At 49.3% G+C, this 24,984-nt stretch overlaps 1 protein-coding gene across 1 annotated transcript in view; it reads left to right on the top strand.

The window, feature by feature from the left end:
- Positions 1-7,992: 7,992 nt before the first annotated feature.
- RHOBTB1 (Rho related BTB domain containing 1) overlaps positions 7,993-24,984 on the top strand; it is a 38,173-nt gene continuing 21,181 nt past the window's right edge. Inside the window, exon 1 of the mRNA XM_063307759.1 lies at positions 7,993-8,176. The gene's annotated coding sequence lies outside the window, so the exon portion shown is untranslated. The remainder of the gene's footprint in view (positions 8,177-24,984) is intronic.

Raw genomic sequence — 24,984 nt, 5'->3', positions numbered from 1 at the left:
CCTCAAGGATGAACATCTGTGCAAAGCAAATACATCTCTAGAGCAATAGTTGAGGTGCAAAACATTTTGGGAAAGGCAGATGGCTCATCTCAGATTAGAAAGAAATCTGACAGATTTCCAGAAGGGAACATCTCTGAGCTAAGACTGCATCAAAGGGGTTTATAAAACTAATCAGAAAGGCACCAGAGTTACTTCTTTAGTGCTTCTTGCCAGATTTTTGCCCTTGAAACTTTAAAAGTTGTGATTCGTCAGCTGGGAGACCCTTTCCATGCTGGTGCTTTTGGTCTGGAACTCACTTCTTCAGAAACTTTGACACCACCCCCACCCCCCACCCCCACAGCAGCTTTGGGGACACTGCCTCGAAGGTGTGCGGAGACTCGGAACCGAAATGGAGGCTCCTGCCCTGCTTTTCAACATGTGATGTGATAGTTTACAGACACCTTATATTTCTGCTTCTTCAATATTTGCATGAGCTGTGTGTGTTATAAGCTGCTTTGAGAGTTGTGTTAGCAGAAATATGAGCATGAAGCAAATAGGTGCATCCACACCCATTGCACTTCCTTCCTTCAGCATAAGCCAAGGGATAGAAGCCATAAAAGGGAGAAAAACAAGCCAACCCAAAGACAGGGAAGGGTAGAAAGGAAGGGAGATGCAGTGAAAACCTGCTTATGCCGCCTCTCCTGCCCACGCCCCTCCATCCACACAGAGACCCCCTCCTTGACCCCACCAGTCCCAGCACAGCTTCCTGCAACTCCCCTCCTCCCTTCTGGGGACCTCTCCACCTCCCCCAGCCCCCTTGATTTCCCCTTCCTCCATGGACTCTGTTTGGAGATCCCCTTGTCCTAGAAAATAGTCAAATGCTGGCTGGTTTTGGAGAAAGGGGGAAAGGGGGCATTGCGGATCTGGTCAGCGGCCCCGCCGGGTAGGTTTGGAGCCTGGCCAGCGCCGTTACGGTGCTTTGCATAATTAATCATTGCTGTGCCCGTCGTTTGCAGGGAACTGGCCTGGCATGCCTGGCTCTGCTTCTTGGACCTCCGAAGGAGGAATGATGTTTTGCTTAGACCCCCAATTCCTTCCTTTAGCTTTCCTTTCTTCATTGGTTTGGTGAGCAAAACTCTTCTGAAGGTGGGCCCCTTTGGCGAACTACAAGCCAGAAGCTGAACTTACTTCTGTGTTGTTTCATCTGCAATAGCACATTCAGATAACAATTTTGCAACTGCTACTAGCTATACAGAGGGGCTGAAAACTCTGACATGTAGGAGCTATTGGTGGTTCCTAGAACTTGAAGGCCCTGTTCCTGCTATCCACATGACCCATCAGTCCTTCACCCTGACAGGCCTCCTTAGGAGCGGTTTCACAGCAAACAGTCACACTGACTGGGTCAAAATCACCATCTGTGGACGGCGCGTCTCTGCCTGCGTTCATGGAAAGGCCAACTAAGTCATGAAGCCAAGGAAAGTCCTGGCCAGGCTTTAGGACTTTACTAGCCCTTCCCTATTGGTGGCAGGGGTGGACAAGCCCCACCCACTCCTGCCTAGCTGGCCAATCAGTGTCTGGGAGGGGTCCTGGAGAGGGTCTCCTTCAGTCAGTCACTGGCCCTTTCTCAGGGGGCACTTGGTCTCTCTAAAGTGTCGGGTGGCTGGTTGTGGGTCTTTCTGCCACACAACTGATAGTGAAGGATTCATTCAGTGTTGTTTGAGAAGGAATCTGTTCAGGATTAAAATCAATCCTGAGTGGTTAAATTGGCCCCTTTTGGGTATTCTCACAAGACCTTAATCCCTCTCCTAGCCTCAGTTAAACATATTGTGGGGCTGAAATACACAGTTATTTCACCTTTTTTCTGGTTATTGGGACAGTTAAAATTAAACAGCCAGGAGATGGATTTAGCTCAGACCAGAGTGGTGCCCAGACTCTCAGCTTGGGGCAGTCCTTTGCCTACCTTGGCTGAACCTGGAGGACTAAGCCAAGCGGGACCTGGTGAATCCTCGGCTAGAGGCCTCAGAAAGAATCTCCTTCATGCTGTTGCCAAAGAGAGCCACACAGAGGTATCCGTGAAGTCGCCAGGAGTTGGTCTCAGCTCTAAGGAGACTTTACAGTTTACTACACATCCTCTAAAGAAGAATAGTTGTGCGTGCTTCCATATCTGTAACATATCCCTGGATGCCGGAGTGTTTGTCTAAGCGAGTGGCCCTTGACCTCAATGGCAGAATGAGCCATTTAAGAATGTTTACGTTGGACTGTTGAACCCATTCATATAGGAGAATAATTATTTACAGCGGGGACAAATATGCACTCAGACAATGAGGAAGAGGGGCTGTTTGCAGGGCTGGGAAAAAGGTCCTAAAGCACAGTCTCTGTAGGGCCTTTTCTTCTTCATTGTGCTTTTGGTCTGTGGGGAAAATTTTTCAAACTTTGCTATTGTTCATAGGCACGGCACCATCAATGGACATGCCCGAGGGGTTGCCGGAGGGGAGAATAAATGAGTCTGCCTTTGAGGGGTGGGCTGTGGCTGTCTCACAGACCATCCCACTGCAGAATAAGCATCACTGTCTCTGCATTTTCCCACCTAATGTTATGCTAATGTAACAGAGTAAGAATTGCTCTAGAGTAGACTGAGCCCGTTCAGTCGCTCCGTCCGTCTGCGGATGGCTCAATGAGCTGAGGGATTGCTGGATGCCAATTAATTTTAAAAATGCCCGCCAAAATTTGGAAGTAAATTGGACACCTCTGTCTGAAATTACATCCGTGGGACACTTGTGGACCTTATAGATATGAGTGAGAAATAGCTTTGCTAATTGTTGAGCAGTTGGGATTTTAGCGCAAGGTAAAAAATGAGCTTGCTTTGAAAACAAATCAATTACAGTCCAAATAACAGTTTTGTTTTTACTCTCAGGTAAATCTACAATACAATCCATGGCGATTTCTTTCCATGGAGCCTTGGGGGAGGCTACGGGTTGTAAAAGTCCTTGCGGTTCCCCCCCCCCCCTTCCTCTTTGCCTGGGCATAGACATGGCATGAGGTGACATAGGACTGTACATCAGCACGAAGGGAGGGCCACCAAAATTGGCACCTCAGCAAGTGGAGAGTTTTCGTAAAGGCAAAATGCCCTGCAGACTTGATATCGTGGGAGCGATATAAAATTGTCTGGCGAAGAGATTCGGGCATGTAGATTTTGCCATTACAATACCAGATATTGTCAATTTCAGTTAATTGAGCTTTGTTACATTGTAGCCAGGGATCGTTAGGGAGCGCCTGAAGCAGTTCCTCTTTTAGGTCAGTCTGCACTTTCACTTTCCCCACTACTGCTTGTTTGCGCCTTACGCAAGCCATTCCAAGGTGCTTCTGAGAGAAAACTGTGTCTACAATTTCAGTTTGGGCAGTGTGATATTGCGTGAAGCAAGAAAGTGTGTCAGCAAGAAAATTCCTCTTGCCAGGGAGGAAATTTAGGGTAAAATTAAAGTGGCTAAAAAATTGAGCCCAACAAATTTGTTTGCCATTCAATTTCCTGGGGGTTTTTAAAGCCTGGAGGTTTTTGTGATCAGTCCAAACCTCAAAGGGATAATGAGCCCCTTCTAACAAATGCCTCCAATGTGTGAGAGCTGTTTTTACAGCAAAAGCCTCTTTTTCCCAGATGGGCCAGTTGCATTCAGAGTCTGAAAATTTGCATGAAAGGTATGCGCAGGGGCGGGGAAAACTGGTTTTGTCTTTTTGAACCAAAACTGCCCCGACAGCTGAGTCAGAAGCATCCACCTGTACAATAAAGGGGCAAGTTGGGTCTGGGTGAGCTAGAATGGGTTCTCTAGTAAAAAGAAGCTTAAAACGGTCAGAAGCAGTTTGACAATCAGAAGTCCAGGCAAGTTTAGCCCCTGGGGAGGTAACTTTTCGTGTTTCCCCCTTCCCCCTAGTTTTCAACAAGTCAGTTAGGGGCAAAGCAATTTGAGCAAATTGGGGGATAAAATTTCTATAGAAGTTCGCGAAGCCTAGGAAACTTTGAAGTTGCCTCTTGGCGCGAGGGGGTTCCCATCCCATTATGTCTTGTACTTTGGCAGGATCCATCTCGATGCTCTTGGAAGAAATACAATAGCCCAAATAGTCCAGCTGGGACTTGTGGAACGCACATTTAGAGACCTTGGCATGCAGCTTAGCATCTCTCAGTTTTTGCAAGACCTTTTTGACAAGCTGAACGTGGTCTTTGAAGTTATTAGAATAGGTTAAAATGTCATCCAAGTAAACTAGGACCCCTTTGTACAAATGTTCATGGAGGACCTCATTAATATATTGCATAAATACTCCAGGGGCGCCTGCCAACCCAGAGGAGTTTGTATTGATAGGAACCCAGAGGGCAGTTAAATGCCGTTTTCCATTCATCCCCCTCCTGAATTCAAATCCTAAAGTAGGCTCCCCTGAGGTCAAGTTTGGTGAATACTTTCCCCTTCGATAGGTGTGATAGCATGTCTCTCATTAAGGGGAGAGGGTATTGATTGTTTATTGCGATGGCATTTATTCCACGGTAATCCGTGCAGAGTCTAAGAGAGCCATCCTTTTTCACCCGGAAAAGTATCAGGGCTGCTAAAGGTGAATTGGCAGGCTCAATGAACCCTCTCTCTAAGTTTTTGTCAATGAATTCTCTGAGAACTTGTTTCTCAGTTTCTGTCATAGCATACATTTTTGGCTTGGGTAGTTTAGCCTCTGGGTCAATTTCAATGGCACAGTCAGTTTTCCTGTGAGGAGGCAATTGGTCACACTCTTTTTCATCGAACACATCCAGAAAGTCAGTATACTCGGGTGGAATGCCGGGCTATGCCACAGGTTCTGCCATAGGGGTGTGGTTGAGGAGGATGCCAGCTACATTCCGCCTGGTTTGTGGTACAGTAAAGAGGTTGCCAGCCCATTGTTAAACAATAAAGCACCCGAGTCCCAGTCGATTTGTGGTTTTATGCTCTTTAGCCACAGGAGTCCCAGGATGATAGAATAGTTGGCAATAGGGGCTACAATAAATTGCAAGGTTTCTTTATGCCCCCCCCAACCTCATGGCCACAGTCTCAGTTCAGAATTTAATGGGACCCCTGTGGGCAATAGAACCATCCATCTGGGTGAAAATAATTGGATTTTTAAGTCTTTTGGTTTTAAGGCTCAGCGTGTCAATTAGGACGGGGTGTATTAAGCATTTTGTGCACCCCGAGTCTAACATCGCTGTCAGATTGGCTTTGTGTCGGGTTCTTAAGTTTTTCAGTTCTACTTTCACCAGTAAGGTGGGGCAATCATCACTCACCAAAGGGTCTTCTTTGTCGGCTTCCTCCAAAGTAGGCAAGTTGCACCCTGGAGTTTCCACCTGCTCACGGGCGTGATTTAGAACAGGTGAAATTCGTTTCCCACCGGCTCCAGTTCCTCCTGTTCAGAGTCTTCGCAGGAGTCCATCAGGGACTTCACATCTGGATCCTTTCGGGCCAGTGCTGTCGCAGCAGCCACCTTGCGTCTGGTCGGCGGGGTCTTAGCCGGTTTGGTTCCTCCTTTCGGTGCATCGGATTCCCCGTGTGGGCATTCTGCTGCTCTGTGGGTGTCTTTCCCACATTTGAAACAGCCACCTCTTTTCCCTGTGTGGTCTTTCGGGTCCTCCTTGTCACGGAGCAGTTTTCACTGAGCGAAGGGAAATTGACCTGGGGCTATGGTATTCTTTCCCATCGTTTGTGCTCAGAGTTGCCTACGGAATTGGTATTGAGTATTCTCCACCTCCCCTGCTAGGCAAATCCATTCTTTTAAAGTGTGTGTGGGGGTGTCTCCACAGCAGAGTGCCCATCTTAAGATTTCTGGTTGCAAGCCCCCTTTGAAGTAGTCAATCTTAGTGGTTTCTGACCAGTCCATAACTTTTCCGGCAAGAGCTTTGAACTCCATGGCATACTCTGCCACGGTTCTTCCCCCTTGCCTAAGTTGCTGGATACCCGTCTTCGCCCTCATCTTGTCGAGAGGGTCCTCGAACCGGTCTCTCAGTGCCCTCATGAAGTCCCACAGGCTGTTCAGCTCCGGGGCCATGGCATTGTGCAGTCGCACAAACCATTCCTCCACAGGTCCCCAAAGCCTGGCACCTACCTGGCTCACTTTCTTGTACTCGGTGGGAAAGTAAAACCCATATTCCTTCATGTATATGGACACGTTGGTCAAGAAGAACACCAACTGTTGTGGATCTCCATCGAACTTAACTTGTACGTCCTTCAGGGTCGCAGGCGGTGTCGCCCCGCTGGGCACAGCTCTCCCCCAGTTGCCTTGGCTTTCTTGGTGGCCTCCACTCCGCCGGCGCCACACTGGGGATTCAAAATCCCAGGTTGGGTTTAGGGTACAGCGCCTTCCTCATGAGTCTGGCGATGCCACTCTGGATAGCTGAGTTGAGATCTCTGCCAAGGGGTACACCATGGTCTCCAGGGTTCTCGATACCTACTGCAACACCACTTCCCTAGCAGACATCCTCGCCTCCAGGCTCCGCATTTCTTGTGGAGTTCCATTGTGGCCTGATATAGTCCCATGTGACCCCGGACTCTGCACCCTTGCTTGTGCCTCCACAGGTGGAGAGGCTCTTCCCTCTTCCTCTCTGGCACCGGGCTGGGAAGAACCCATTTGTGGTTCTTTTTATGATTACGCTTGGCGTCTGAGGCTCTCTCACGAAATTGAGCAAGCGGAGGGCACTTTCCAACTCCGTAGTGTAGAGCCAGGGTTCCATCTCGCACTCGCTGTCCCTGCTCCCCGAGCTCTCCTCCGTCTCAACCTTTTCTTCTTCCACTTTGGCGTACAGCACTGTTCTCTCCAATGACAGTAAAGGCGATGGCTGCTTAGCCTGGGATTTTCCATGTTTAGGCATGCTTCCTTAACTCTCAGCTGAGTTACTTGCTCAGGAAGAGTTTCTGAAAAGATGGGATTCCCGGCTTAATGTCAGCACCTGATCATTCGAGCATTCACACAATCACAGTCAGGAGGCTGGGATTCCTTTAACTGCTTTAATGAAGCGTAATGAAGGGTACAGAAGGCAAGCTGCGAATAAAGAGTTCCTGCTCAAACCTAACTTTAAAAACTACATTCCCTTAGTTAGTCCCCTTTCCCATGAAACCATGTCACCCCCCCCCCCTTCCATCCAGGTGGTGTTCCTGGCATATCTCAACCCCGTGTCCTTGATGTCCGCCATAGCCATAATAAACCACTTCACACTCCAACTTCACACCCCCTCCCATCTGGCCACACGGAGTCTATTCCTTTGACAAGGAAATGATGGCAGGTGCTCCCAAAAGGGGTTTTGTAGAACCTTTGATGGGGGGTGGGATCTGACAGCTGGCTTTGGAGGAAATAAATTAAGGACTGATGCCGATTTTTTTCTCTCTCTCTGGGATGTAGACCTTTTCCAGCCAAGAACTGCAGGAATGGGATTCAGATTAGCTAGCTGGATTTCTGCCTGACATGGATGTCTAAACGAGCAGGACAAGCTTAGACAAGGTTGGGCTCCCCCCCTGCCCTGTCGGAGCTCAGGAGGTCTCTGCCTCTGCACCTGCAGCCTCCTGCGCGTGAAAGAAGGGCCCGATGCCTGGTCACCATCTGGGTTGAGGGCTTTCCCTCCCTCCCTCCCTCCCTTTTGGTTGCGGGGCAAGCAGCAACGTCGTGCTCCCCGGGAATTTCACGCAATCACTCCCAGCGGTGACATCAGACGGAGGGATCGCGCAGGAGCCCGGAGAAGTCCCACCTGGCTCAGCCTGGCCCACTTGGCGCCCGTCCTCCAGAGGTGCGCGCGGGGCGGCCCCCTTCCCGCGGAAGGGCGGCGGGGCAAGCGCGCTGCGAGCTATCGGGCGCCCCGCCCGTCTCCCGCCTGCTGGCCGGCCGGCCGGCCTCCTTTTCGTGAATGAACTGCCAGGCCGGGGTATAAATAGCGTGGGGCGGCGGCGGCGGCGACGTCACCTCCAGCGGAGCTGCTCGGGAGCTGAGCTGCCCGCGGGAACGAGGAGGAGGAGCAGCAGCAGCAGCTGGCCGGCTGGCTGGCGAGCGAGAGGGCGAGCGCCTCCGCTGCGGTTGCGGGAGGAGCGGCGGGAAGGCGGCTGGACTCTCCGCCATGCAGCCTGGCCGGCGGCAGAGGTGACGGCCGCGTCCGCCCGCCCTGCACGAGGGGCCGCCGCCGCGCTGGTTGCGAGGGTCGCCGGCGCCGGTAAGTGCCGCGCGCTCAGTTCCCGCCCGCCCGGGAGGGGCCAGCCACGTGCTATGCTTGCAGCCTTATCCCCCGACCCGCGGGACAGAAAGTTGGCGGCTTGGGCGGGCTTTCGGCAGCTCGGCCGCGGGACCCCTGGCCAGCGCGCCCGTGTCCGCGTCGCCCCCGGGCTCCCGCTTGCAAGTGCACGGCGGGGGTCGGCGTGTGGTGCCGGGAGCCGCGGCGAGAGGAGAAGATTCCGGCGGGAGCGCCCTGGGTCCTGGAATCCCGCGCCGGGCCCCGGGCCCTCGCAGCCTCGCCCGACCCAGCCAGGCAGGTCCGGAGCGGAGGAGCGCCGCCCGCTTTTAAGCGGGGCCCCCGAGCGAGGTTCCCCGCCCTCCCCGTGGCGCCCGCGGACGGTGTTTTGCAACGGGTGGAGCGCCGCGGTCGCTGTGACCCGCCGTTTCTCTCCGAGGGATGCTCCGAGTTCCCTCTCGGGGGTGGGCGCTTCCCTCCGCGGCGAGCTTCCCCCCGAACGGAGAAAAGTTTCGGGAGGTCTCTCTCTCGCTCCCTCGGTCTGTCTCTCTCGGTCTGTCTCTCGCGCGCGCGCCCCGTGCAAGATCCGTGGCCTCCGGCGAGGCAGGCAGGTGCCGCCCCGCCCGGGATCCCTGCGCAGCAGCCGAGGGCGCGCCCGGTTCCCCCGCCGCTGCGCCCTCCCTCCGCTGCCTGGCGGCGGTGCCAGGGCCGCGTCCGTGACGGACAGGCTCTCCCGCGGTCTGTTTTCTGTTCCTGGATGTTCTGTTGAACGGGGGCCAGACATGTACCGCGGAGGCCGGCCCTGCCCGGCAGCTGAGTGGCCGCGCTCGGGAAGGGCGGAAAGGGGGCGTCGCGGATCTGGTCAGCGGCCCCGCCGGGTAGGTTTGGAGCCCGGCCAGCGCCGTTACGGTGCTTTGCATAATTAATCATTGCTGTGCCCGTCGTTTGCAGGGAACTGGCCTGGCATGCCTGGCTCTGCTTCTTGGACCTCCGAAGGAGGAATGATGTTTTGCTTAGACCCCCAATTCCTTCCTTTAGCTTTCCTTTCTTCATTGGTTTGGTGAGCAAAACTCTTCTGAAGGTGGGCCCCTTTGGCGAACTACAAGCCAGAAGCTGAACTTACTTCTGTGTTGTTTCATCTGCAATAGCACATTCAGATAACAATTTTGCAACTGCTACTAGCTATACGGAGGGGCTGAAAACTCTGACATGTAGGAGCTATTGGTGGTTCCTAGAACTTGAAGGCCCTGTTCCTGCTATCCACATGACCCATCAGTCCTTCACCCTGACAGGCCTCCTTAGGAGCGGTTTCACAGCAAACAGTCACACTGACTGGGTCAAAATCACCATCTGTGGACGGCGCGTCTCTGCCTGCGTTCATGGAAAGGCCAACTAAGTCATGAAGCCAAGGAAAGTCCTGGCCAGGCTTTAGGACTTTACTAGCCCTTCCCTATTGGTGGCAGGGGTGGACAAGCCCCACCCACTCCTGCCTAGCTGGCCAATCAGTGTCTGGGAGGGGTCCTGGAGAGGGTCTCCTTCAGTCAGTCACTGGCCCTTTCTCAGGGGGCACTTGGTCTCTCTAAAGTGTCGGGTGGCTGGTTGTGGGTCTTTCTGCCACACAACTGATAGTGAAGGATTCATTCAGTGTTGTTTGAGAAGGAATCTGTTCAGGATTAAAATCAATCCTGAGTGGTTAAATTGGCCCCTTTTGGGTATTCTCACAAGACCTTAATCCCTCTCCTAGCCTCAGTTAAACATATTGTGGGGCTGAAATACACAGTTATTTCACCTTTTTTCTGGTTATTGGGACAGTTAAAATTAAACAGCCAGGAGATGGATTTAGCTCAGACCAGAGTGGTGCCCAGACTCTCAGCTTGGGGCAGTCCTTTGCCTACCTTGGCTGAACCTGGAGGACTAAGCCAAGCGGGACCTGGTGAATCCTCGGCTAGAGGCCTCAGAAAGAATCTCCTTCATGCTGTTGCCAAAGAGAGCCACACAGAGGTATCCGTGAAGTCGCCAGGAGTTGGTCTCAGCTCTAAGGAGACTTTACAGTTTACTACACATCCTCTAAAGAAGAATAGTTGTGCGTGCTTCCATATCTGTAACATATCCCTGGATGCCGGAGTGTTTGTCTAAGCGAGTGGCCCTTGACCTCAATGGCAGAATGAGCCATTTAAGAATGTTTACGTTGGACTGTTGAACCCATTCATATAGGAGAATAATTATTTACAGCGGGGACAAATATGCACTCAGACAATGAGGAAGAGGGGCTGTTTGCAGGGCTGGGAAAAAGGTCCTAAAGCACAGTCTCTGTAGGGCCTTTTCTTCTTCATTGTGCTTTTGGTCTGTGGGGAAAATTTTTCAAACTTTGCTATTGTTCATAGGCACGGCACCATCAATGGACATGCCCGAGGGGTTGCCGGAGGGGAGAATAAATGAGTCTGCCTTTGAGGGGTGGGCTGTGGCTGTCTCACAGACCATCCCACTGCAGAATAAGCATCGCTGTCCCTGCATTTTCCCATCTGCCGCCCTGTGGGACCCCCAACTCGTTATGCCCCCCCACCTCCTAGAGGGGGCAGGGGCAATATTTTGGCTCTTTTAATTTGGAGGTTAGAGTTTTTGACCCCTTAGGTAAAGGTAAAGGTTTCCCTTGACATTAAGTCCAATCGTGTCTGACTCTAGGGGGCGGTGCTCATCTCCGTTTCAAAGCCGAAGAGCCGGCATTTGTCCGTAGACACTTCCTCCGTGGTCATGTGGCCGGCATGACTACACGGAATGCCGTTACCTGCCCACCGAAGCGGTACCTATTAATCTACTCACATTTGCATGTTTTTGAACTGCTAGGTTGGCAGGAGCTGGGACTAGCAACGGGAGCTCACCCCGTCATGCGGATTCGAACCGCCGACCTTCCGATTGGCAAGTTCAGCAGCTCAGCGGTTTAACCCGCAGTGCCACCGCGTCCCTTTTGACCCCTTAGTCTTCCAAAATTGGGCCAATTTTTCATTATAAGCAAAATACACTTAAAAAAAATAACATTTTGTTATCTTCACCCATAAAGGCCTCAACTATTTTTGCTCTACTCAATATGGTAACCTCATAACATCACAAATCATGGAACTTGGATGGGAGGATGTTTCTAACCCAGGTTTATGCCATCTCAAGGAAATATGGTTCACCCTAACACTGGAATGGGGACAGCATTTATTTATTTATATGTTCTTTTGGCTGTTTTTCATCAAATGATCCCAAAGTAGAGATTCTGAGCATATTAAAAACAATAAAACCACATCAAACTCCAGCAAATTAAAAATGAGCCAGAAGGACAAAAGAATTGTAGCCCATGCACAGTTTCAAATATTCAACCAAAGAACTGGATTGGGGGTGTGCCAGACACACACAAAAATGTTAAAAAGTAAATGAACAAAAATTCCTGTATTTGAATATCTCACCTGATATCTCATAATTTTGCAAGCTTTTGTAATCTTGTGAGTTTTGACCCTTTAAAAATACTATTTTATTTAATTCTGTTGGTCTGTGGATGTGGTTTAGGGTTTTCAGAGACACTGGTCTTCCGTTGGTGCTATGTTACCTCTCCCTGGCCTTCATGTGCCTAAAGCTTTTAAATGTTGGTACCTGTCCTAACAGCCAGGAACCACGCTGAGACAAGGAATGGGTCTCTAGTGTTTTATTACTGCTACATAACAGAAAATCCTAACAAACTGAAGAAGTGTGGGAAAACCCAGACATATAAACCCCAAAGGCTAAGGCGGGCCCGATCTGTGTCTCTTTGAATGGATACCTAATTCCTCAGTACTACGCATGCGCTTTACAGCCTGGATGGGAGCCCCCTGCTCGCCATCCTGACTCATGACAGTACCTGTTGGAATTATCAGGGGTCAACTCAGCATTGTCTCAAGCATAAGGGGGTCTCTCTAGCAAATGCATTTCTATTGTGCTTGTGGGATGTCACGTGGGTCACCTGACTTCCACTTCCTCCTCCTCCTTGGGCTTGGGGATTAACAATCTCCATTACCCTTCTGGCACACATGCAAGCAGAAGGTGCTGGAGGAATGCAGCCCTCCCCTTACCATCTTGCCTGCATGCAGACTTTCTATTCCACATAGAAAGGGTCTACAAAGAACCAGTGATGATTAAGTGCTTTCTCCTATGAACCTGCCTGTATCCAGATCTACTGAATAAAAGCAAGCTATCTCTATTTTTCTTCATCTAACTACCATGTGAAGACTGAATTTATTTCGGAACATAATTAAGCTTAATGTGCAAGTTCTCTTTTTTGGTTCACGCTTCTACTCTGCAAGATTGCTGTTTGCTGCTTAGAGTTCTTTTATTAACCTTTAAACACTCCATCAGTACCAACCTTTACTGAACAGTTAAGGTGGCACCACTGAAAAGGCCTTGTTTGAGCAACCGGACTAGAAGGGGTGTGTCCTTGCAATAACTGTGTTGCTGGCCCCCAAGAAGCCTCGGTAGACCAGGTACCAACAGTTGCAAGGCGCCAGACAGCTTCTTGGCTGTGCTTTTCAAGAAGAACTGAGCCCCTCTCAAAAGGAACTGCAAAGGGGACGCTTGAAACGCCTTCCCACATTTCAGACCCATCACCAAGATTCAGCCGCCACAGACAAGGCCAAGGAGTGTGAGAACCTACTGGAGATTTTCTGGGATTGCCTTGAAGCCCAGTAATGTAGAGCTGACCCTTGCAGTGGGGGATCAGAAGATATTCATGGGCTGAACTGCAGTGAGATTCCGAAGTGAACGGAGCCTCCCTTGAAATGAGCTGGTGGAATTTTGTCAGTTCTACACATGGAGCGAAAGTCCCAGCCCAAGGGCACACGTGCTGGCAATGAGATCTGTCTTTGGCAATGTTTGCCGCTGTGAGCAGTTTTTCTCAAAGCCAACTAGGGAAGGAACTGTCGCTGTGCAAGACTAAGAGATAGCAATTGGAAAACGTGTGAGAGTTACAAGAATATCCAGTGTTTTACTTTTGGACATTCATTATTTTGTGGTTTCGGTACCTCAGACACCCTTGGTTACTTCTAAATTGAAAATGACATACAGATGAAACAAGCTTTTACACTGAAACCTGTTCTTTAAAATTTAAACAGTTCAGATAAAATACTTCCACCATCTAAGTCACACTTTGCTCTTCGCCCAAACCTCCTTTCACGTGGCCATACCTCCTTTTGCGCTGCCAAGAAGACAGTGTGGACATGTCCATTAAGTCCTACTCCACGGCAACTTTCCCTTGTAGGTGGGACCCCACATGGGCTCTTCCCACTGATCTCAACCCACAGATGATGCTGGGGGAGAGGCTCGTTCAAGGATTGGGGTCTGAAATAATTTAGACCTTTGCACCTTTGAATTAGGCCATAGTGGCTGGCAGGCCACCGGAGTAGGTCTTTGGGGGTTTCTGTCCCCCAGTGGCTTTGCTTAGCTGGGCGCTTGGCAGCTTGGCAGCTTGGCAGCTGTCCTTTCAGGACCATCTTCAAGGAAGCCCCCTTCCTCTGTAGAGCAGTTGGCAGGCCAGTAGTCTAAGGTGTGAGAAAGTGGAAGTAGGCTATCCCAGGTGGGAAAGTTGCAAAGGATGGACCAGTTAACACTGGCCATACAGGGGGACCCTCCTCTCTGGATCCCTTGGTGTCTCCAGCAGAGCTTGAATGTGGGAATGAATGCCTGTGTGGGCATTCATCTGAGTGTGACTTTCCCTGGATCCTAGGGAAGACTGGGCTCCACTAGCAATTTCTTCTTCCCCTACTAAGATCAGTCTTGTGTGAAGCAGCATCAGCAGCCTGTTCCCCATGAATTCTACATGGGGCTACCCCTGAAGAATATCCGGAAGCTACAGCTGGTCCAAAATGCAGCCGTGCAGGCAATTTTGAGTGCACCAAGGTCAGCACATGTAACACCCCTGCTACGCAAGCTGCACTGGGTTCCAGTCTGCTTCCGGGTCCAATTCAAGGGGTTGGTTATCACCTTAAAAGCCCTACATGGCATGGGGCCAGGCTACCTGAGGGACCGTCTTGTCCCTGTTACATCCTCCCGTCCCACCCAGTCGTGCAGAGAAGGCATGTTACGGACCCTGTCTGTAAAGGAATTCCATCTGGCGGGGTCTCGGAAGTGGGCCTTCTCTGCAGTAGCTCCCGCCCTTTGGAACGTTCTTCCCCTGGACGTGAGACTGGCCCCCTTGTTCCTGGACTTCTGAAAGAAGTTAAAAACCTGGTTTTGTCAGCTTGCGTGGAACCGGAGAATAGCCACTCTTGAGCATGGCTAGCACCCTAGAATGACCCCAGAATGGCCCTCAAGTTCATGGTTTGACAGAAAAACTTTTAGCCATCTGGATTTTATTTATTTATTTATCTAATTTATCCCCGCCCATCTCCTCCTGTCGGGGGACTCTGGGCGGTTTACAACAATCAATTAAAAACCATAACCATAACCATTTTATTCTATCTATATATTTATTGTTATTTGTAACTACATTTATATTTATTGTATTATTAACCTGTTTTGAATTTTACTCTAGTTTTATTGTAAACTGCTCAGAGTCCCCCTTTGGGGGAGATGGGTGGTGATAACAATTTAACAAATAAATAAATAAATTCCCCATGCTGACTGGGGAATTCTGGGAGTTGAAGTCCACATGTCTTAAAGTTGCCAAGGTTGAGACATACTGGTATACATTATTTTGAGATCGCTGTGGTTTTTCTTTATTTGTTTACGTATTGGTTGTTCAGAAATACAGACAAGCATCTGCAAGGGACACAAGGAGGCGTCAGTGTTGGTGCTTCCAATGGGGTGCAATTTTCAAAACCCCAACTGTTTCCACCAGAGCAAATAAGCAGCAGAGGAGACCCTATTCAACCCCATGGATTTTAGGTCTGTGCAGTCCTGAGTCCTTGGTGTGATCTATTTTATTATTTCCCATCGTTCTCTTTCCATCTGCTTATTCTGCACTCCTACCAGCTACTTTTCTGAAGTTTTATTTTTCATGGCTTGAAAAGAGTAACCTTATCTGTGCTGGCAAATGACACACAATCTTTTTGCCTGGTAAATTTTTAAAAAGCTCAGCCTTTGAATGTAGTTATTCTTCCCAATTGTCATGTTCGCCGTTTCAATGTCTTTGATGCATCGTAACGTTTCGCATGTCATTAATTGGATGCGTGTTTCATCTTTCTCGGGAGGATGGGAACGGTTATCTTTTGGCTTTGCTTTGGAATGTATTTGTATTATCTACTGCGCTCAAGGTTACTTTCCCAGGCTAGCAACTCTGACGATTGCTAGCACCTGTGTCGGGCGGGGCTGTTACGAGGGAGGCGGGATACGTTTGCACCAAGGGTTTAAGTTTGTATTTGGCGCGCTTTTGCTCATTCTCAGCTTTCTCTGTATCTGCCTTTAGTACTCTAAATAAATCAGATTTCATTTAGCAGCCTCTTGTGAGTCTGAGTATTTGGGGCTAGGGCAACCATTACATAAAGCTGAGAATCTAAGTTCCTAACTCCGCTGGCCCCTGTCCAGGAAAGACAAGCGTCTAACCCTGTGAGGGAGAGAGCCCGCGATGACTGAACCCGACATCATGATGATGGAGGAAGGGGAACCGGACTCGACCGTGAGGCAGTCCGGCCGACCGTCCCAAGGTGGGGAGCTGTCAGCCATCCGAGAGGAGGCGAGCTCCGAGTCGGAGAGTGAAGCCGGGGGGCTGAAAACGGCCCCAGAGACCACCGTAAATTCTCCGGGCGAGCTGCTCACCTGGGATACGACCCAAGGAGATGCCACGGCAACGGGGGGTCCCTCCTGGAGGCAGAGATACCCATTGTCCCCCAACGTGGTGCAGGTGCAGCCAACGGAGGGCTCACCCACTCCGGATCGGATCCGAGTGTTGGAGTCCAAAATGGATTCGTTGGAGGCTATATTGAAACAGCTGAGCTTGGATGTGACCTCGTTGCGAGAGGTCCGGGAAGAATCAAGCCAAAGGCATTCAACCCCCTCTTCCCAGGGGCTGTCCCCGGAACGGCGACGGGTGGTGCGGAGGCGCGAAGGGGACCAGTCGGTCCGGATGGAAATCGCAGCATCGCCAGGGCGATCGCCCCGGGGCCCCGTGCCGCCCCAAGCCAGGGGAACACAAGCCGCGGCAGCACCGGTGGTGGGGCGCAGCGCGGCGGGAGGCGGCATGCGAGACTTCCCTGTCAAGTTTGATGGGGACCCGACCAAACTCTCGTTCTTCCTGACGAACGCGAAAGCCTATATGGAAGAATGGGGGGCGTTTTTCCAATCGGAAAAGGCAAGGATCATCACCATTGCCACCAAACTGAAGGGGAGGGCGGCAGACTGGTATGTCCAGATGTGCCAGTCGGAGGCGCCCGAACTGGAAAGTCTCGAGGAGTTCCTCTGGGCGTTGAAGCAACACTTCGAGGACCCCTTAGCAAAGGAGAGAGCAAAGCGAGCCCTGAAGGAACTCAAGCAGGGGTTCAGATCAGTGGCCGATTATGCTTTGGAGTTTAAAGCGCTAGCTGGGAAGGTGGATGACTGGTCCCAAGCCACCATTATCGAGCTCTTCAAGGATGGCTTGAATACAGAGGTGCTGCGCTGGTCCCTGGGGAGGGACGACCCATACACGCTGTATGAGTGGATCCTGCTGGCGGGGAGGGCTGAACATGCACAGGAGATCTTTGCCCAGCGGAGGACCGCCAAGTCGGGGCGGGAGGTGAAGCCCAGCCGCCCATCGACCACCGGGGGGAAACCGGGACAACGACCCTGGGACGAGGAGCGGGAGAAGCGGTACGCAAAAGGCTTGTGTCTGAGATGTGGTAAGGAGGGGCATCGAGTGGCAGCATGCCCGAAGGCAAAGGTAGAGGAGCGGCCCGGAAAACCGCCGGCAAAGTCCCCTGCGTTGCCGAGGAAACAGAAAGCTGCGGTGGCTGAGACCGAGGGAGACGATGTGATGTTCTACGAAATTGAAGGGGAGACCGAAATCCCGCAGCCGGCGGGAAACGCCAGCCACCTGCTCTAAAGGGCGCCGCTGGGCAGGTGGTAGAGGATGGGCGCGAGCCTCCATCGGTGAGTGGCACTTACCGCATACTCATGGTGAAATTGAAATTGGGCTCCCAATCCAAGACTGTGGAAGTATGGGCCATGATTGATTCGGGGTGTTCCCGCTGTCTTATGCACCCCGACGTGGTGGCGGCTTTGGAGCTCCCCACGTTCCCTTTACAGCGACCCATCGCTTTTACTCAGCTGGATGGGTCCGTGGCAGGGGGCCAACCGGTCACCCATTTTACAGGGCGTGTAGCCTTGCAACTGGGCAGTCACCAGGAAGGGCTGTCTTTTGTGGTGGCTCCGGTGGGGGGGCCATTGGTGGTGTTGGGGGTACCCTGGTTGGTGCAGCAAAACCCCCACATAAACTGGGTCTACCGAACTATCACGTTTAGAGATGGGTTTTATCAAGCGGCCGAGGGGAAGGGTGCCCCAGAGGAGATGGTGGGGGTTGCGGCAGCTGCGACTCCGCCTTACCCGGCCTCTCCTCTGGAAGGCTTGCCGGCCGAGTACTGGACGTTTGCTGATGTATTCGGCGAAAAGGAAGCCGATCAGTTGCCCCCCCATCGAAAGACGGACTGTGCCATAGAACTTTTGCCCAACACCCAATTGCCTAAACCAAAAATTTATTCCATGACTCAGAAGGAACTAACTCTGTTGAGGGAATTTGTGGACAAAAATCTGGCGCGCGGATTTATTGAGCCGGCAAATTCACCCGTGGGGGCGCCGGTTCTTTTTCGCCCAAAAAAGGACGGGACATTGAGACTTTGTACGGATTTCCGCGGATTAAATGCCGTCTCAATTTCCAACAAATATCCCTTGCCATTGATAAAGGACATGTTGTCACATCTGGCCAAGGGCAAGATCTTCTCTAAGCTTGATTTAAGAGAAGCCTACTATCATGTACGGATCAAGGAGGGGGATGAGTGGAAAACCGCATTCAATTGCCCGTTGGGAGCTTTCCAGTATAAGGTGTTGCCGTTTGGGTTGGCTGGGGCCCCTGGGGTATTTATGCAATTAATCAATGAGGTTTTGCATGAACATCTGTTCAAAGGTGTACTTGTGTATTTGGATGATGTATTGATTTATACTGAAACCATGAAAGAGCATGTAGCTCTGGTAAAGCAGGTATTGTGTAAACTCAGGTCGGCTGAATTGTATGCTAAGCTGTCGAAATGTGCCTTTCATCAGACCCAAATTGACTACTTGGGGTATAGAATTTCAGATAAAGGCATAGAAATGGACCCTGCCAAGGTGCAGGCTATCATGGACTGGGAGAGTCCACGCACCCGCAGGCAACTTCAAAGTTTCTTGGGGTTCAGCAACTATTACAGATTGTTCATAAGGGGGTTCGCTGAGATTGCCTTGCCCCTAACTGAGCTGCTGCGAACCAAAGGGGTGGGCGATACTAGGAGAGTCAAGAATCCCGGAGCGCTGTTGAGGTGGACGCCTGCTTGTCAGACGGCGTTTGAGCGCCTGAAAGCAGCTTTTGTCAAAGAGCCAATTTTACAGCATCCTGATCCCTCCAAGCCGTTTGTTGTACAGGCAGATGCTTCCGATTATTCTATTGGGGCATTGTTGATGCAGAAGGATGAGGCAGGATGCCTCAAGCCCTGTGCCTACTTATCCCGCAAATTCTCTGAGACTGAAAGGCGTTGGCATGTTTGGGAGAAGGAGGCATTTGCAGTAAAAGCTGCATTAGAAGCTTGGCGGCATCTGTTAGAAGGCGCAAATCATCCCTTTGAAGTATGGACCGACCATAAAAATTTGGAGGCTCTTAGTACCCCTCGAAAACTGAGCCCCAAACAAGTTCGTTGGGCTCAATTTTTCAACCGATTCAATTTTCAGTTTAAATTTATTCCAGGGAAAAAGAACTTCTTGGCTGATGCCTTGTCAAGGCAACCTCAGGACTCTGGGGCGGCGCCAGATGTGGTAAGCACCCTATGGACGGCGCCCCAATTGGGCATGCAGGCTGTGACGCGAAGCCAAACGCGCGCGCAGCAGCCGCCCACTACAAGCGCTGTTCAGCCAAGTCCTGTGTCAATTCCCTCCCAGTTGCAACAAAAGTTTCTAAAAGAACTAAAAACGGATACTTGGTTGCTTGCAAATAAAGACAATGTTACTTTTGACAGAGGCTTTGCTTGGAAATCCGACCGCCTCTACGTCCCTGAAAGCCTCAGAAAAGATGTGTTACTACGTTCTCACGATGACAAACTTGCAGGTCACTTCGGGTTTGTAAAAACCTTGCACCTCGTTCGGAGGCAATTCTGGTGGCCCACATTACGTAAAGATGTCAAAGACTACATTGCCTCCTGCACTGTTTGTGCAATGTCCAAACGCAAGGTGGGCAAGCCCCAAGGACTGCTGCAACCAGTGGCAGCCCCTTCTTCCCCTTGGGAGGAAATCTCCATGGACTTTATTGTCGAGCTCCCGCCCAGCCAACGCAAAACGGTCATTTGGGTGGTCAAAGACTATTTCTCCAAACAGGCGCACTTCATCCCTTGCGTGTCCATTCCGTCGGCCCGTCAATTGGCTCGCCTATTTCTTGTACACGTGTACAGGTTGCACGGATGTCCCTCCCGCTTGATTTCGGACAGAGGTACACAATTTACCTCGCAATTCTGGCGGGCGTTTCTCAAGCTGTTAGGCACGAAACAAGCCCTATCCACGGCTTGGCATCCTCAGACGGACGGGGCCACTGAGGCGCTTAACTCGACTCTAGAACAGTACCTTCGAGCTTTTGTGAATTACCAGCAGGACAATTGGGTAGACCTCCTACCATTTGCTGAAGTGGCTTACAACAATGCAGTGCATCAAAGCACTGGCCAAACCCCCTTTCGAGTAGCCCTGGGGAAGGACTTTGTACCTATCTCTGATCTACCACAACCTCCGGCTGGTGCAGTCACTCCAGATGATTGGACAACACAACTGGCTGACTCCTGGCCAATGATTCAAAAGGCATTGGCAGATGCACAAGCAGATTATAAACTATATGCTGATCGGAAGCGGGCCCCCCAACCGGCATTCCAAGTGGGGGACTCTGTGTACCTTTCAACAAAGTTTATCAAGTCATCCCAACCTTCAAAGAAACTTGCGCCTAAGTTTGTGGGTCCTTTCCCGATTATCGCTCAGATTAACCCTGTGACTTTTAAACTTGACTTGCCTCATAACCTTAAACGCTTACACCCTGTTTTTCATTGCAGCTTACTCAAACCGACTATTCCTTCTGACCGCTGGCATCGTCAACCTCCACCCCCCACCCCCATCATGATTGATGGTCAGCAACACTTCGAAGTTAAAGAAATTCTGGACTCTAGACGCCTTCGCAATTCTTTGCAATACTTAGTTCGTTGGAAACATTTCCCTCATCCTGAGTGGGTCGCTGCACCAGATGTAGCTTCCCCTGTTTTGGTAGCCCGCTTCCACTCTGCTTATCCCACAAAACCGGGTCCCTAAGTGTATTTTTAGGAGGGCGGTATGTCATGTTCGCCGTTTCAATGTCTTTGATGCATCGTAACGTTTCGCATGTCATTAATTGGATGCGTGTTTCATCTTTCTCGGGAGGATGGGAACGGTTATCTTTTGGCTTTGCTTTGGAATGTATTTGTATTATCTACTGCGCTCAAGGTTACTTTCCCAGGCTAGCAACTCTGACGATTGCTAGCACCTGTGTCGGGCGGGGCTGTTACGAGGGAGGCGGGATACGTTTGCACCAAGGGTTTAAGTTTGTATTTGGCGCGCTTTTGCTCATTCTCAGCTTTCTCTGTATCTGCCTTTAGTACTCTAAATAAATCAGATTTCATTTAGCAGCCTCTTGTGAGTCTGAGTATTTGGGGCTAGGGCAACCATTACACCAATGTCATTTATTTATTTTCCTTTCTGGAATGCTTTCTGCAGGAGGGGAATCCTGAAATATTTTATGCACTTGGGCTATATCCAGATGGCCTGTTTTCACAACTGATGTTGTGGTTGCACAGCACAAATATATAAAGTTTAACCCCATTTGCCTGCCTCTGCCTGTTGCCGTTCTACAGCGGATGTCCTCCGAATTCTGCCTGGTGGACATCCAGCTGTCTCCTAAGGATGGGAGTTGTAGTCTCACTTGGAGAAGACCCTTCTCTGAATTATTCCCTCCCCCTCCTCCAGGGTGGCACTGGCTTCCGTTCCCTAGTATATTGCACTGCTTTGTGGCAAAGGAGAAAGGAAGAAGAATTATGCCATTGTTTCAATTTACTTGTTCCTCAGTTCAACCTTGCTACTCCCCTCTACGGTGGCTTTCTTGGAGAAGACCAGGTTGCATTATAAACTTTGCAGGTATAAAGATTACAATAAAAGGATGTAACACACTCCGGAATAAAAGACAGAGAGAAAAATGATATTAGCCATGTGCACAAGACAGTTTTGCCTGGTTCTGCGTTGGATGTCTGGTTCCTTTTTAGAGTTTTAATCAGAATGTTAGCTCCTTTGAGTATTAAAAATAGAAAAGCAAGATATAAATATGCATTCTGAGGGTGTGAATGTGGATTCTTCTTGGGCATGTGGCTGTTAAGCATGAGCTCTTTTTGCATCCAAGTTTTCCTCTACACCACTGTATGCTATATCAGCTTTCTAAGGAAAGTGAGGACTTCAGCGTGTTGTACTTTCATAATACACTTCAGTTAATAACAAGAATGGTTCAAGTGGAGTTTTTTGATGTTGAAGACTTTGCTGAAGTATTGCATTTGATCGTTTTTGCACCCTTCTTATTTTCAAGTGATAGTTTGTGTTTTCTGATGGCTGAAATCAGCCAGAACATTTATGTAATTTTAAAGGGAATTTACTGTATGTTTGAAATGAAAGGGACAAAACTTTACAGGAGAAAGAAATGTAACTCTAGAAGCTTTATCATTTCCCAAATACTGTGAGTTCAAAAGAAAACCACCCTAGGTCAAAGGAAATAGATTTTTGTTGTTGTTGTTGCAAGGAATCCCACCATTCATTTGAGATGGGGGCACCTTCACAGCTTTCCAAGCCCTCCCCATTCTCTTCTGATCTCTTTTGCTCTCAGTTATGCTATGGTGGATTTATGCAAGTTTCATACTTTTGAAAGGCAGGGCAAGGGGGAGAGACTCAGAAAGAACATATGAATTAGCATGAAAGCCTTATGAAGTTTATGGTTTGGAATAAAAAGTGATGAACTGCTTGCACCTTTCTGGGTAACATCCCCTACCCAATGGCTGACCATCAGGTTGTATCCTGCTGGGAGCTGCTGTGAATTACTCCTTTTTGTTTATGTGTAAAGAACTAAACTATTTTCTGTTTGGCCTGTTCTGTTTGGCATGTACTTTTTATTATTATTATTATTTCATCTGTTTATAAAATACCCATTTCTGAAGGTTAAATTAGCAAGTCACTTCTTGGAGGATGGAGATCCCTGGACTTTTGGCATTTTCTCTCTGCTGCTTTCATATAAGGAGAGGAATATGGGTTTACTGCCTGTTGATTGTGTTTTTTTATTGTCATCACTCACATTTTCCAATCTGTCATTGACTAGGCTGGCTGAGGATTAAGGGCATTGAGTCTAGCATTTCTGGAGTTGGGAGGGCTGCCTGCATTTAAGGTGCCCCTGCCCAAAAAACGTACTGTAACAGGAAATGTTTTGATTTCCATTGTGTTTCTTTTAAATTAGCCAGATGGCACCAGGCATTTTTATTCTGTCCCCCATGCCTGTTTGTGGCAGTCAGGCATTTGAACCCGCATCAGTGTTGCATTTCCCGCACCTGAGAGCATCCTGCGCAGGCTGGGCAGTGGTGACAACACTGTGACGTCCCCTTCCGGCATCCACTTCCTAAAGCAGCGGCCTCTGAGATGGGCGGCCGTATAAGTTTCCTAAATTAAATAAAAATTTCATTCAGCCACTCTTTAGAGCCTAGGATGCAAACATTCCTCTAGAATTACAGTACATAACCACCTTCCCCCCCACAACAATCTAGGCACAACGTATCCAACACTCCTCCATAAGTAGACTAATTCCTAAGTTTGGGGTGTTAACTACCAAAATCATGAAATATCCAAATTGGAGGATATCTTAATTAGTATTGTCGCCCTTCTGGCAACTTTTGAATTTCTACCTGTATAAATCCAATTCACCCAAAATTCATCTTCCGTCACGGAGAATATCCACTGGGACCAAGGAAGGTGCCCTCTGGCCTCAGGATGCCCCTGCCATCTGGGGGGTTCTAGTCCTGAGGGGGTTCTGGAGGGCCTTGCTGTGTGTTCTCCGGGGCCAGGTTCGCCATCTGGCTTCATGGTCTTATTCCGATTGTATCTTTGACATTGTGTGTTTAGGCTGTGAGCTGCCCAGAGTAGATTTGGCGTCAGCAGTGCCTTGAATAAAGTAAAATAAATAATTGTTTCTTGCACAACACCAGCTTCAGACTTTGATAATTTCAATTTATAAAAGCCTTTCTCCTCTTACAGACATCTCTTGACACTTACCCATTCCACAAAAAGAAAAACATCTTCACTTAAACATTTCAAAAATACATAATATCGTAAAGGAAAGACATGGTTCTGAGCCATGGCTAAGACAGAAACACTTAACATTTCAAAAGATTAAAACATCCTCTCAACCAGATAATCAACTTAATACAGAAAACTTCAATCTGAAAATAAGACATAAAAATGATGAAATGTAAAACATTATAAAAGAGAAAAAGAAATAACTATTGATGCAACCATTGCCATGCTAAAAAGAGGGAGAAAAAACATGCAAAACTTTTTTAAAAGGAAAGAAAATTTTGAAAATGGGAAAAGGGATGAATAAAGTTTTTGAAAGGAAAAATGTATCTACTGATGGAGACACACATAAACCACTATGCGTGACTCTGTCCCTCTTTCCCAAGCTGTGAAAATAAGAGAAAAAGAAAACAAGGTGTGAGAATACCAGTCCTCTTCATTGATTGTCTGACTATAAAACAAGCTTAGTTTCGTGGTGTTGCCATTGCAGCTTGCATAGTCCTTTGTTTACAAGAGTTGACAGCAATTTCTGGATCATGAAATTTCCTCACACTGGTGTCCAGGGGAAGCCAAACAGTTGAAGGACAGAGATGTAGGAGGTCGTTGTGAAAGACAATTGCATCAGCCTCTTTGCTTCCCAAGAAAAGGAAGCTGGAAGAAGGGTGTGCTTCTGAGCTGCTAGCAGCAACTCTGGAACCTTCTGATAACAAATAGTTAAGGGTAGACCCCTAACCAGACACATAGCTGTGTAGGGAGTTCCCCCTCTTAATAGCTCAAGCCAGAAGCTCTGTAGGCTAAACCTTCTGAAACTGTTTGGGCAAAGTCCTCTGAAGTGGGTTTTTCCCATTGTTTTCTTTGGGGCAGACCTTGCCAGGAGCTTTTGAAGTCAACTCCCAGAGAAATGCACATAGAACACATATGCACACATTTACACTCAAGATAGAGAAGGGCTAAGACGGAGAATGTCATATCTTTCACAGCTTCTCCTCCTGGCTGTGCTCTGCTGTAGGTAAGACTGTGCATATAATGGTGTGGAGTTAGACTGAAACTTAAGGCTCAGAACTGGTATGGAATTAGCTATTCCATACACTGAACCAAGTAGAAATGAAACTCATCAGATCCCATAGTCAAGCCTGTAATATGAAATAATTGTCTGCTATGAGAATTGTCCATGAGATACCCTGAGCCTCAGTAATCACCTCAAATGCTAACTGAGAAATCACATATTGTTAGACATGTAACCTGTC

The sequence above is a fragment of the Candoia aspera genome, chromosome 6 (assembly GCF_035149785.1).
Source record: "Candoia aspera isolate rCanAsp1 chromosome 6, rCanAsp1.hap2, whole genome shotgun sequence".
Taxonomy (NCBI): Eukaryota; Metazoa; Chordata; class Lepidosauria; order Squamata; family Boidae; genus Candoia; species Candoia aspera.
The sequence above is the reverse complement of the archived record's forward strand: the minus strand, read 5'-3'. Positions and strand labels throughout refer to the sequence as shown.